Here is a 14,103-nt window from a genome sequence, read left to right as displayed (position 1 = left end):
CTTGAAACTGAATCTCCTGAAACACCTACTAGAACTAGCCTTCCTAGATATGAATTGCCTAAGGTATCAGAAGGTTATGTTATGAGTTAAGAAACAACTAGAGAAATTATTGCTTGCAATGATAGAGATGATCTATAGAAATTACTATGCAAGTATAAGGAAAAATCTCTGAATGCTAGAATGAAATGTGATCCTAAGTTTGTTGCTTCACCTATCTTTATTGATGGTAAGGATTATGAATTCTCTGTCGACCCAGAGTTAATTACTTTGGTTGAATCTGATCCTTTCCATGGTTATGAAACTGAAACTGTTGTGGCACATCTTACCAAGTTGAATGATATAGCCACCCTTTTTACTCATGATGAGAAAACCCGCTACTACTTTATTCTCAAATTATTTCCTTTCTCATTAAAGGGTGATGCTAAAACTTGGTACAACACTCTTGCTCCTGGTTGTGTGTGTAGTCCCCAGGATATGATTGATTACTTCTCTAAAAAATATTTTCCTGCTCATAAGAAACAAGCTGCCTTACAGGAAATATTTAACTTTGTGCAAACTAAAGAAGAGAGTCTCCCACAAGCTTGGGGGAGGCTTTTCCAGTTACTTAATGCTTTGCCTGATCATCCTCTTAAGAAAAATGAAATACTTGATATTTTCTGTAATGGACTAACCGATGCTTCTAGGGACTTCCTAGATAGTTGTGTTGGTTGCGTTTTCAGGGAATGAACTATTGGGCAAGCTGAGGAATTATTGAATAACATATTGAAAAACTATGATGATTGGACTATTCCTAAACCACTGGCTAAACCCATTCTGAAGAAGAGGGGTATATTATATCTCAGTCCTAAATATATACAAGAGGCAAAGAAATCTATGAAGGAAAAAGGTATTAAAGCTGAGCATGTTAAAATTTTACCTCCTATTGAAGAAATACATGGGCTTAATACACCACCACCGCCTAAGGTGGTAGAGGTAAATTCTCTTAATAAGTTTAATGATAGTGATAATCCTCACAATATGCATCCTAGTCAATGCCTTTATGAGTTTGAAAACTATATTAGAAAACAAGATCACTTCAATGCAAATGTTATGAAACAATTGAAATATAATTCTGATATGATTGCTCGCTTGAGTGAATTGTTATTTAGAATCTCAAATGATGTTAGAGGTGTTGGAAAACATGATTCTATGGTTCAAACTCAGTTAGAACAAGTTGCTAAATATCAAAGAGAATTACTTGATGAAATGGATCATAATATGCATGACTTTGTTGTTAGAGTTGCAACTAGAGGAGGTAAAATGACTCAGGAACCACTTTATCCCGAGGGACACCCTAAAAGAATTGAACAATATTCAGAAAGAGCCAACACTAGTGCACCTAGTCCTTCTAAAAAGAAAAAGAAAAAGAAAAATGATAGGACTTCACATGCTTCTAGTGAACCTGAAATAGAGAAACCTCCTGATAATGATAATGAAATTTCTATCTCTGATGCTGAAACTCAATCTAGCAATGAACAGTCACCTACTGATAATGAAAAAGTTAATGATGTGGTTCATGAAGACTCTCAACCAACCAATGATAAAGAACCAGATAATGATGTTGAGATGGAACCACATGTTGATCTTGATAACCCACAAGCTAATAATAAAAGATATGACAAAAGAGACTTTGCTGCTAGAAAACATGGTAAAGAAAGAGAACCGTGGGTTCAAAAACCTATACCTTTTCCACCTAAGCCAACTAAGAAGAATGATGATGAAGAATTTGAACGCTTTGCTGAAATGTTGAGGCCAGTATTTTTGCATACTCTCTTGACTGATATCCTAAAAATGCCTCCTTATGCAAAGTATATGAAAGACATCATCACAAATAAGCGGAAAATACCGGAAGCTGAAATCTCCACTATGCTTGATAATTACACTTTTAAAGATGGAGTACCTAAAAAACTTGGATATCCGGGAATACCAACTATACCTTGCTCTATGAAAAAGAATTATGTGAAAACTGCTTTGTGTGATTTAGGAGTTGGTGTTAGTGTTATGCCTTTCTCTTTATATAAAATACTTGACTTGAATAAACTCATAGAGACTAAAATATCTTTGCAAATGGCTGACAAATCAACTGCCATACCTATCGGTATCTGTGAGGATGTGCCCGTTGTTGTTGCTGATGTTACTATTTTGACTGACTTTGTTATACTTGAGATGCTCGAGGACGACAACATGTTGATTATCCTTGGTAGACCCTTCTTGAACACTGTAGGGGCTGTTATTGATTGCAATAAAAGCAAGGTCACTTTTCATATTAATGGCAATGAGCATCGATGCACTTTCGGAAGAAACAATTCCAAGTGAATGGTATTAATGTTATTGAAAAATCTCCGACAATCACTATTGGAAGTTTTCAAATACCTCTACCTACTGTCAAAAAGAAAATGAAATACTTATTGCTGGAGAAATGCATAACCCCATTGAGGTAACTTAGTAATTTACGAAAGTTCTTCGGTTTCATGCTAATCGAAAGTGGTTGTTAATAAGACTTAATCAACCTTATTAATGGATCATTTTTGAATGGTATGAAGTTGATGAATTTAGTAAGCACTATCTTCTGTCCCTACCTTTTGTTTTCTGTTTTTATTAGTTAAATAAACTAAAATGCCATGTTTTGTCTGTTTTCTGAATTTCCCATGCAATAAAAATGACCCAAAAATAAAAGTTCTCAGAATGCCCAGAAGATTCTACACGATTTTCTTTTGAATATTTGAGAATTTTCGGTGCATTAAACATCAGAGGGAGGTGCACCAGGTGGGCACAACCCACCTAGGCACGCCAGCAGCCCCAGGCGTGCCCTGGTCGATTGTGGTCCCAACATGGGCCCCCTCACTTACCTCTTCATCCCACATCATCACTTATCTCCAGAAAAATCCATTGCTCTCTCTCCCATGTTCTTGAGCTCAAACCCGCGGATTTTGATCTCTTTGCTCGAAGCTCCATTTCTGAAACTGTTTCAGGAGATTGTTGCTTGGTATGTGACTCCACCATTCGTCCAATTAGTTTTTGCTTTAGTGGTTTATATTTTGAATAATTAGTTACTCTTGGTGCTGCTGTAGATGTGCTTGCATGTTAAATTCTTAGTGTTCTAAGTAGTTTGAATGCTTGCTATGGCTTCTATGTACCCCTGTGACTACTTGCTATCAATATTACAAAGTTTTGTTGACAAATTTTTGTCACTCCAAAATTTTTATTTTCAGAAAATTGTATGCGGACATGAATATCTTCAGGAAGTTTGTCTCTAAGAAGAACTACAAGGGTATTATTGGGGAGTCTTCTGAGAGTGATCTCCACCCCCGAAGGTTGGCAGAGGTACGGCCGCGCGAATGGCCGCATACCCCGTTCCTCGAAGAGGCGGGAATCCTTCAAGCGTTCACACAATATGTTGCGAATGCCGGCCTCACCAACTTCTTCGCAGATGAGTGTGACCAGCACCAAATCCTCACAAATATCTTTGTTCGGAGTTTTACTTTCCTGCCTAGGAACAATCCTCCTGATGTGAACTTCGATTTATATATTGGAAACCATCAGATACCACTTACTGAATTTTGTGATATATGCTTGATCCCTTCCAATGGGAGCTTTGCTGAGCCTAGGCCGGCTGGGTTTGAGGATTTTTATCGCACTTTGGCAGTGGGAGATAAGAGAGAGGTGTCAGCCACTACGGCCGCTAGCATACATTTTCCTGTCATACATTATTTTGCTTTATTTGTTGCTAAGTGCTTGCTTGCTGTAAAGAAAGTAGGTGCGCTCAGTGCACCAGACTTTGCTATTTTACGTCGAGCACTAGAGGGAGACAACACCCATTGCTTGGGAGCTATTGTGGCTCGTCGCCTTCATCTTAATAAATCACAGGATACATGGTGAGATTTTTGCTACTCGTTTGGTGGCTCACTTTGAGGTTGAGATACGCCCTCATCATTACCCTTTGACCAATGTCTACCTAGATAGGGCAGCCATGGAGCACCATCATTTTCTTGCATGAGATTAGCCTGACATTCCTATTCCTTATAACCTGGTTTTTAGCGTTAAAACTCGTGATATTATTCCACTACCCGCACCTGCTTTGTTTGATTCTGTTGCCAGGGGCGGATATAGGATCATGTCCGCGGACATCATCGCCTACCGGAACGCTCAAGCTGGTGAGGAGGCAGCACAGGAGGAGCCTCCATAGTGGGACGAGTGGATGCCCGCTCCTCAGCACCCCTACTACCCTCTAGGCTACTGATTGACTACCAAGTTAGGCCAAAAGCCTAAGCTTGGGGGAGTACGTGTTTCCACCGACTTTACATTCATGTCTATTTATTCTATTTGTCGGTGTCCACACTTTTCCATTGTATCATCCATGCTTATATTTATTTTCTTGCTTTCTTCTCGTGAGTTTGATAAACCTTAGAAAAACCCAAACAAAATAGTTGTACTTAATTTACTTTCTATGCATGCTTAGCAGTAACATTAAAAAGAAAACCCAAAAAGATTTCCTTGTTCTTCTTTTGCTTTTGGGAGCTTTCCCGTGTAAACAGTTTTCCTCGTTTTTGTTTTTCCATTATTTTCTTGTTCAAGAAAACTAAAAAATCCAAAAAATATTTGAGTGTGTTTTCTCTGAATTTCTTTTCTTTTTATTCGACTCATACCGAGAAGAAGACCATGATGAAAATGTTGAGTGGCTCTCAATTGAATAATTGTTGAACTAATAAAGAGCACATTTTACCTTGTCTTCTCCTGTTGAATAAAATGTTTTGCAGATTCCAGCTTAGTCCATGGCACTCTTGCACTATCATTATTTTCATATCATTCGGTCGTGGAAGTGAAAGGAAATAATGACGACATTCGATGAACTGGCCATGGTAGAGAGAAATTGGTATGAACTTGACTTGTTCTGTGTGTGTAAATATGTTTAACCTAGCATCCATGATTCAACCCATTATGATTAAACATGTTTGCAATGACAATTACAGATTATAGTTTCTCATGCCATGCATAAGTAGCTGGGAGTTGATAATGATTTATCTTGGATATCAACATATCATTAAAATGATTGTGATGTAGTATGATGATATGGTATCCTCCTCTGAATGTTCAAGTGGCTTGACTTGGTACAAGTTCATGCATGTAGTTGAATCAAAACCAACATAGCCTTTGTAATGTTTATGTTAATGGTGATCATATCCTACTCATGCTAGTGTCCAATGTTACTTATGCATAATGCATGGTCATGATCGTTGTTGCTCTCTAGCTGGCCGCTTCTCAATCTAATTGCTAGCCTTCGCCTATACTAAGTGGGGATTCTGCTTGTACATCTAAAACCTTGAACCCAAAGTTATTCCAGATGAGTCCACCATACCTACCTATATACGTTATTACCTTACCATCCTAAGTAAATTTGCATGTGCCACCTCTAAAAACTTCTAAAAATATCTGTTTTGTGTGCTTGGATCGTTCATGGAACGACAGGAGGTAGTCGGTATCTTCCATGCTAAGCAGGTTATTCTCAGGTGGAGTGTTTATTCACTGGCCATCGCACGAGAAAATGGCGGTAATAGGGATGCCCAGTCCCAATCTGCAAAGTAACAAAAGATTTAATCGCTCGAATAATCAAACAAAAACTCCCAATGGAGTCAAAATCTTTACTTTTATCGCTTGGGAACCGCCACTAGCTTGTTTATCATGGGAGATATTGATAACTGAGAGTCATGAAGTAAATGAGAAGGGTGCATGTCCCAAAATAATCATTTATCTCTGTTTTAAAAATTGAGCTCTGGCACCTCTACAAATTAGTGCTTCCCTCTGCGAATGGAGTATCTATTTACTTTTATGTTGTGTCATCGCCTTCATAAACAAGCGCCAGAAACTGAGTAGAGCATAGTTGTCATGATTTATGCATTGTGTGTAGCTAATGTTGGGTGCATCATGACTGGATCTTTTCTACCATGAATTACAATGTTTAGTCGCTGCCTGGACTTTGGAGGTGCTCTGTATTTATGTTTTGTGGTCTCAGAAGGGCTAGCGAGATACCACTATTGTCATATTATATCATGGTTGTTTTGACAATGTATTGCTGTTTGAGATATCTTATTATTGCTCGCTAGCTGATTATGTCATTGATATGAGTCATTTTAATCTTTAAGAGTTATTGTTGACATGGTTAGTTATAATGTTGGCTAAAAACCTGGATGCTGTTTAAGCTTATTTATGCAAACAAGAGCAAAAGTGTTTGTAAAAGTTTTTTCTTTTTCACTTTCAGTTTATCAACTGAACTGCTTAAGGACAAGCAAAGGTTTAAGCTCGGGGGAGTTGATGCGTCTCCAATGTATCTACTTTTCCGAACGCTTTTCCTCTTGTTTTGGACTCGAATTTGCATGATTTGAATGAAACTAACCCCGGACTGACGCTGTTTTCAGCAGAACTACCATGGTGTTGTTTTTGTGCAGAAATAAATGTTCTTAGAATGGAACTAAACTTTGCGAGGAATTTTTATATAATATATAAGAATTTTTGGAGCCAAGACCTACCAGAGAGGCCCCCCTGGGTGGGCACAACCCACCAGGGCGCGCCCCCTCTCCTGGCGCGCCAAGGTGGGTTGTCCCCACCTGGTGGCCCCGCTGACCCTGAAACCAATGCTATAAATTCCTATTTTTTGGAGAAAAAATTAGGGAGAAAGAATTATCACGGTCCACGAGACGGAGCCGCCGCTAAGCCCCGTTCTTCCTCGGGAGGGCAGATCTGGAGTCCGTTTAGGGCTCCGGAGAGGGGGGATCTTCGTTCTTCGTCATCACCAACCGTTCTCCATCGCCAATTCCATGATGCTCCCCATCGAGAGTGAGTAATTCCTTCGTAGGCTCACTTGTCGGTGAGGAGTTGGATGAGATTCATCATGTGATCAAGTTAGTTTTGTTAGTGCTTGATCCCTAGTATCCACTATTTCTTAGTTTGATGTTGCTATGACTTTCCATGCTTAATGCTTGACACTTTGGTCCTGGGTGCCATAATTTCAGATATGAACCGTTTATGTTATCATCATTATATCCATGTTATACATCCGATCTTGCAAGTTATAGTCACCTACCACGTGTTATGATCCAGCAACCTCGGAGAGACAACAACAGGGCCCACTCCCGGTGATGACCATAGTTTGAGGAGTTCATATATTCACTATGTGTTAATGCTTTGTTCTGGTTCTCTATTAAAAGGAGGCCTCAATATCCCTTAGTTTCCAATATGGACCCCTCTGCCACGGGAGGGTAGGACAAAAGATGCCATGCAAGTTCTTTTAATAAAGCACGTATGACTATTTACGGAATACATGCCTACATTATATCGATTAACTGGAGCTAGTGCCGTTTCGCCCTAGGTTATAACAGTCACATGATGAATATCATCCAACAAGTCATCGATCCAATGCCTACGAACTTTTCCATATTGTTTCTGCTAAGTTACTACTACTATCATCACTGTTACACTTGCTACAAAATTACTGTTATCACTATTACTGTTACTATTGCTGCTGTCACTACTATCAAAACTATCAAACTACTTTGCTACTGATCACTTTGCTGCAGATAAATAATCTCCTGGTGTGGTTAAATTGACAACTCAGCTGCTAATACCTTCAAATATTCTTTGGCTCCCCTTGTGTCCAATCTATAAATTTGTGTTGAATACTCTACCCTCGAAAACTGTTGTGATTCCCTATACTTGTGGGTTATCAACTCCATAGAGAACTTTTTCAGCGTTAAGCTCGGGTAACCTCCTTCAAACTTTTTCAAACATGAGGTAATCTATGACACTTTAGATACAGTACAGTGTTGGAGCTTGGATACATTCCGGCGTTGAGCTCGGAAGTGGTCCGACGTTGGTGTTCAGCTGCAAAAGATACCTCGGATGCAGTCCGGCCTTGGAGCCCGGACACAAGAGGACACCGATGCACGGGAACAACTTCAAACCCGAGGTGTGGCGTAAAAAATAACAAGGCATTGCTAAGGGCTGAAAACTTAAAGGGGCTCCTCGGATACCCAACGTGTAAAGTCTTCAGATTCACTTCGGTGATCCTCAAGATTGAAGATGAGAAGATTTGTTGAACCAGTTTTCAAGACCGACGACCGAAGATGAATAATAGTTCGGAAGAATTGAGGAGCGTCCCCAACTTGAAGACCGGTTCAGGGGGCTACTGACGGTGTCCTGGACTAGGGGGTACTCACCATGTCGTCTCCTGGCCAGCTGGATTAGGCCAAGGACCCCCATGGCGGTTCACTTATGGGCCACTTCGGACAGCCCATGCCGTATACAAGGAGGATTCCACAAGACTTGGTGCCCAAGACAAGGACTCCTCTAAACCCTAGGCCTCTGGTGTGTTATATAAACCGAGGCCAGACTAGTCAATAGAACATCTAATATTCATTAGAACAATCTCGTAGTAGATACATGTACTCTGTACTATCCCTCATATGAATACAATCAAAAGTAGGACGTAGGGTATTATCTCTTCGAGAGAGCCCGAACCTAGGTAAAATCCTGTGTCCATGTTACCATCGTTCCAAGATGCCTAGCTTAGGACCCCTACTATGAGATATGTTGGATTTGACACCGACAATAGGAAGTCGCTACATTTTGTCTCATATAGGTAGTGCACAAGTTCGTATCCGCCTATTGAGCAATCAGCTAGCGTCTCTCTAGTGTTGTGCGACAAGAGCATTTTCCGTGGATTCCACATTTTCCGCTCAATCCTTGGTTGCACAACCACATTTATCTATTCATGCGTGTGTTTCCGTGTGCCCACATTGCTATTGGTCTACTTGTTTCACTTGTGAATTTGTGAATCTCTTTCAACATTATTGACTCTTGCTAACATTTTGCATCAAATTTTTGTACCGCCATCCTCACCAAGATACTCCATAAGCCTTAATTGTGTAGGTGTGAGAATTGACAAGATCCAGTACCAATTGTGCTATTTCCTTGATACATTATTGAGTGATCATTGATCCATCTTCAACATTGGATCTAGTTCTTCTCTTTCTCCCACTCACATTTGCTCGAGTCTTGTGATGGATAGGCAAGGCATTTCATCTTCGGTCTTCGACAACAACGATGGCGCGAACAACTACATCACCAAAACATCCATCTTCGGTCTACACAAAGAAACAAGGAGCACAATCTACCTTGTGAAAGCGCATCGACAACCTCGCCATCGACATACAACACTCCGAAGCAAGGAAAAGGGACTACATTGATAACAAGTTGGACGAGCTCAAGGATCAACTATGCGACATGATGGACAACTACAAGTCTACTTCCCCTTCATCATATTCAAGGCGACGACGAGCAAGTCGGTCATCTTCGGAGCGCCCAAGTGATGCGAGCGCAATTTTTCCACGTCCACATCTCCATGACGACTACCATCACATTTGTGATCCACATCATCATGAAGGGCAAGTAACCTCCAAGAATCATGTGCACGACGACAACGAACGACATCTACTATGAGCTTAAGCATGACAATGACATCATCATCATGAATATGCTCTAGATGCGTACACCTAAAGTCACAATAAGCTCTACTTCACGCCAAGGACAAACTTCATGAGCACAAGAGAAGACCGCGAGACAAGCACCACAAAGAGGAAGCTATGGCTACCACCACCACTTCGGCATCTTCGCCAAGTGTTATCAAGGCATCTTCGCCTTTGGACGTACGACACCTTCGCCTACTTCCCACGAGTTCGCCTACATCGACATCTTCAACAACAAGGCGACCACCTACAAGCAAGGGCGACGCTTCCATCTTTGGAAGCCCCTCAAGGAAGAAGGCCGAGCATGGGAAATTCCCTTCGGTCATGGAGACGAGCTACGAGGTGCCACATCATATGGGCCTCATAGAAGACGACGACAAGACGGTCGAGCAAGGTCCATCCCCTTCGACCATGGTGATGAGCATGAACATCTTCAACAACATGAAGACGGCACCCATAGTGGACTCATACTCCGAGTCAAGCTACGAGACCACACATGAGACATTTTCTTTGGTCTCAGTGGAGCATGATGATTTGCCACTTCCTACGACATTCAACTTTGGAGGCGTTATGGACGAGGCAGTTGAGCATGGGACTATCCCTTCAACCAAGGTAGCGATAGAAGTTGAGCATGGATACATTTGCACCTACATCTCTCCGACACCCACATATGATGAGATGCCCCAATTTCTATGTGAGGAGAGCCACCACCCCATGAGTGCGATGAGTGACTCCACCATATATGACATTGAGAGCATTTCCTATGAGAGCATGAGTGTGACCACCACTAGCCCCACACTCGAGAGCATGCCACACATCCTATGTGAGGTTGATAGCCATTTGAGTGACACCACCGGCCATACAAGTGAGAGAATCCAAGAGGGAGTGGGTGAGCCACAACACTTAGTGAGTGAGGTAGTTGACACGGCATGTGAGGCCACTATGATTTCTAATGACTTAACCTCTACTCTGAGAGTGTTTTCTTTGGTGCTAGGTCTCCTACATGATGATGAGCCTACCCTTGACGAGTGCATACCTCCAATGGGAAAACCAATGGCCATGGTGGAAGAAGATGCACCGCCCGAGTGGTTCCATCAAGATGAAGATGACCACGACTTGGTCTTCAACACCTAACCTACAACACATAAGAGATGCTCCAAAGGTAACATAGGTGATGGTGCTTCTCTTATCCCACTAGTAGACTATCCCACCAATGATTGCTTGCATGATGTTGACACACCTATTACCATGCTTCATGCTAGTGCGACTTCCTCATGTCATGACTTACCAATTTATGATGAATATGATGATGAGCATGTTGAGTTGCCTAGTTGTGATACTATGCTCCATAGGATATCATGTGAAAATTCTATTGGTCACGTCATGTTTGACAATCCAATAAACCTGTCATATGCCATGAGTGAGATCTCCCATATTGCATCATTTCAATCTCAACATAGTAACTATGCATGCCCCATTAAAATAAATCCCATTTGCACTTATTGCATAGATGACGAGATGATGGTCTTTGGCTTTTGCTTTTCATGCGATGATATTCCCATCTTCCTTTACATGATTTGCGCAATTCTATGCCATGCCATGATCACATTGTTCCAAATATGCTTTATTTTGGATGTTGTCAATATTCTCCATGTGATGTTTCTACAAATGCTCATGATGAGACCCCCATACATATTAGGAGATTTTGATGCATTCCACACTTTGCATGATTCCCATAATTGCGTGCACCATATGCATGATACGTCTCCAATGTATCTATAATTTATGAAGTATTCATGTTGTTATATTATCATTCATAGATGTTTTACAATCATTTTAAAGCAACTTTATATCATTTTTTGGGACTAACCTATTGACATAGTGCCCAGTGCCAGTTGCTGTTTTTTGCTTGTTTTTTTATGTCGCAGAAAATCAATACAAAACGGAGTCCAAATGCAGCGAAACTTTCTGGAGATTTTTTTTGGACCAGAAGACCACCAATGGGCCAAGGAAGTACCAGAGGGGTGCCCCGAGAGGGGCACAACTCACCTGGGCGCCTCTTCGCCCTATAAATCGTCAAATATTCCAAAAACCCTCGGGGTAACCCTAGATCAGAAGTTCCACTGCCGCAGGCCTCTATAGCCACGAAAGACCAGTCTAGACCCCATTTCGGCACTCTGTCGGAGGGGGAAATCATCATCGGTGGCCATCTTCATAATCCCAGTGGCCACAATGATGAGGAGGGAGTAGTCCACCCTTGGGGCTAAGGGTTTGTACCAGTAGCTATGTGTTTAATCTCTCTCTCTCTCTCTCTCGTGTTCTTGAGATGTCAGGATCTTGATGTATCGCGGGCTTTGTTAATATAGTTGGATCATATGGTTTTTCTCCCTCTCTATCTTGTTGTGATGAATTGAGTTTTCCCTTTGAGATTTCGTTTTACCGGATTGAATACTTTTATTGATTTCAGAGCACTTGATATATGTCTTACATATGAATACCCTAGTGACAATGGGGTATTATATTGATTCACTTGATACGTATTTTCGCACTCAACTCGCGGATTCCCGAGGTGACATTGGGGTAATCTATGCATAGGGGTTGATGCACGTTCTCGTCTTTTGTTTCTCTGGTATAAATTTTGGGGCACTCTTTGAGGTTCTTTGTGTTGGATTGAGTATTATGAATTAGAATTTCCTTTAGTGTTATTTTAGTATGAACTCTTGATAGATCGATCAGAAAAAAATAACTTACTATTATTTTAGTACAAACTCTTGATAGATCGATCGAAAAGAATAACTTGGTGTTATTTTAGTACGAACTCTTGGATAGATCGATCGGAAAGAATAGCTACAAACAATTTCTTCTTATGTTCTCCGCTAGATAGGAACTTTGGTGTGATTCATCATCACACGTTGTGGGATGGTTATATGATCCAATTATATTAGCATTGTTCAGAGATCGCACTAGCGAAAGTATGGACCCTAGGCCTCATTTTCAAGCTTGCAATACCGTTTGTGCTCTATTTTCTCAATTTCTACCTTGCTGTTTTTTATTGTTCCTATTACAAAAATCAATATCTACTATCATCGCTACACTTTTATCACCATCTCTTCATCAAACTAGTGCACCTATACAAATTACCATTGTATTTGGTGTATTGGGGACACAAGAGACTTTTTATTATTTGGTTGCAGGGTTGTTTGAGAGAGTGCATCTTTGTCCTACGCCTCCCACGGATCGATAAACCTTAGGTCATCCACTTGAGGGAAGTTTGCTACTGTCCTACAAAACGCCGCGCTTCAAGGCCCAACACGAGTCTACAAAAATAAGTTGTGTAGTAGACATCAATGCATTCCATGAATAACAATGCTCTACATATTTCTCATGATGCATTACACAATTTCAGTCTCCATTATGCTATACATAATAACACACCTCTCATGATGGATGACATGTTTCTATATCACGCATCTCATTTATTTGAGCATTGGATATTTTGTGCTAACCAACACATGCATGTATGCATCATGATGGATGATATGTACAGATACCACACACACACAATTTTCCCTTTGCCTTTGTTTTGTGTAGGTACTTATGAACACTCGTCAACCTAACAATCCCATGAGTTGACGAAACGAGCTCTTGAGAGCAACAATGATTTGGATTCCGTGGATTGTCCTTACCACCATTCTCTTTGCGCAACTACTACGCGCACCTCTTTTACTTGGGTTATGTAGCGATCCAACCTCAAACAGACAGACCTCTGTGTATAAGTGTCATCCCTGGATCGGTAATGCTGACACACACAGTACTCAAGGATTTATAACAGAGTTCAATCACACACTTATTACATCGAATGTCTCAAAAGAGATCTTATTACAATAATATGGCTGAAGGCCATCTAAATAAGATAACAGCGGAAGCTTAGAAGGTAATGAGTCCGTCAACTCCAACGGCATAGCTGAGTGCATGACAACGACCTAGCGCACCTTACTCTTCGTCTGAAAACACTACAACATAATACTTTGCAGCGTGTGTAGGTCGGCACATGGAATATGCTGGCAAGATAACACTATAGAGCAAAGAACAAGTAACATCTATAACTATATGCATTTATGGCTGGTGGAGGCTCTATGGTTATCATTTGTATAAAGCTAGTTTTTCCCTACAACAAAGGAATATATTTTATTTAACTACAAAGTTTGTTGAGAACATTGAGAATGGTAACCCCATCTCAATCCCAAATTAATAATCATTAACCCAACAAGTTAATTAATTAAAGTGATGAGATCAACATAGTAATTCAAGCACTAGATAATCAAGATGTCCATAACCGGGGACTCAGCTAATAATGATTAGTTTGTACACTCTGCAGAGGTTTGCGCACTTTTCCCCACAAGACTCGATCTCCTCCGTTGTATTTCTCGCACTACATGGTGTTTGAGAATCGGATGACCGAGACACAGTCTTTCCGAAGAGGTCACCTTAACTGATAGATAGGCCGGTACTCCTACAATCCCCTACATATGCTAGCCCATCATGG

The sequence above is a fragment of the Triticum urartu genome, chromosome 1, assembly GCF_003073215.2.
Source record: "Triticum urartu cultivar G1812 chromosome 1, Tu2.1, whole genome shotgun sequence".
NCBI lineage: Eukaryota > Viridiplantae > Streptophyta > Magnoliopsida > Poales > Poaceae > Triticum > Triticum urartu.
This window is presented reverse-complemented; position numbering follows the sequence as displayed.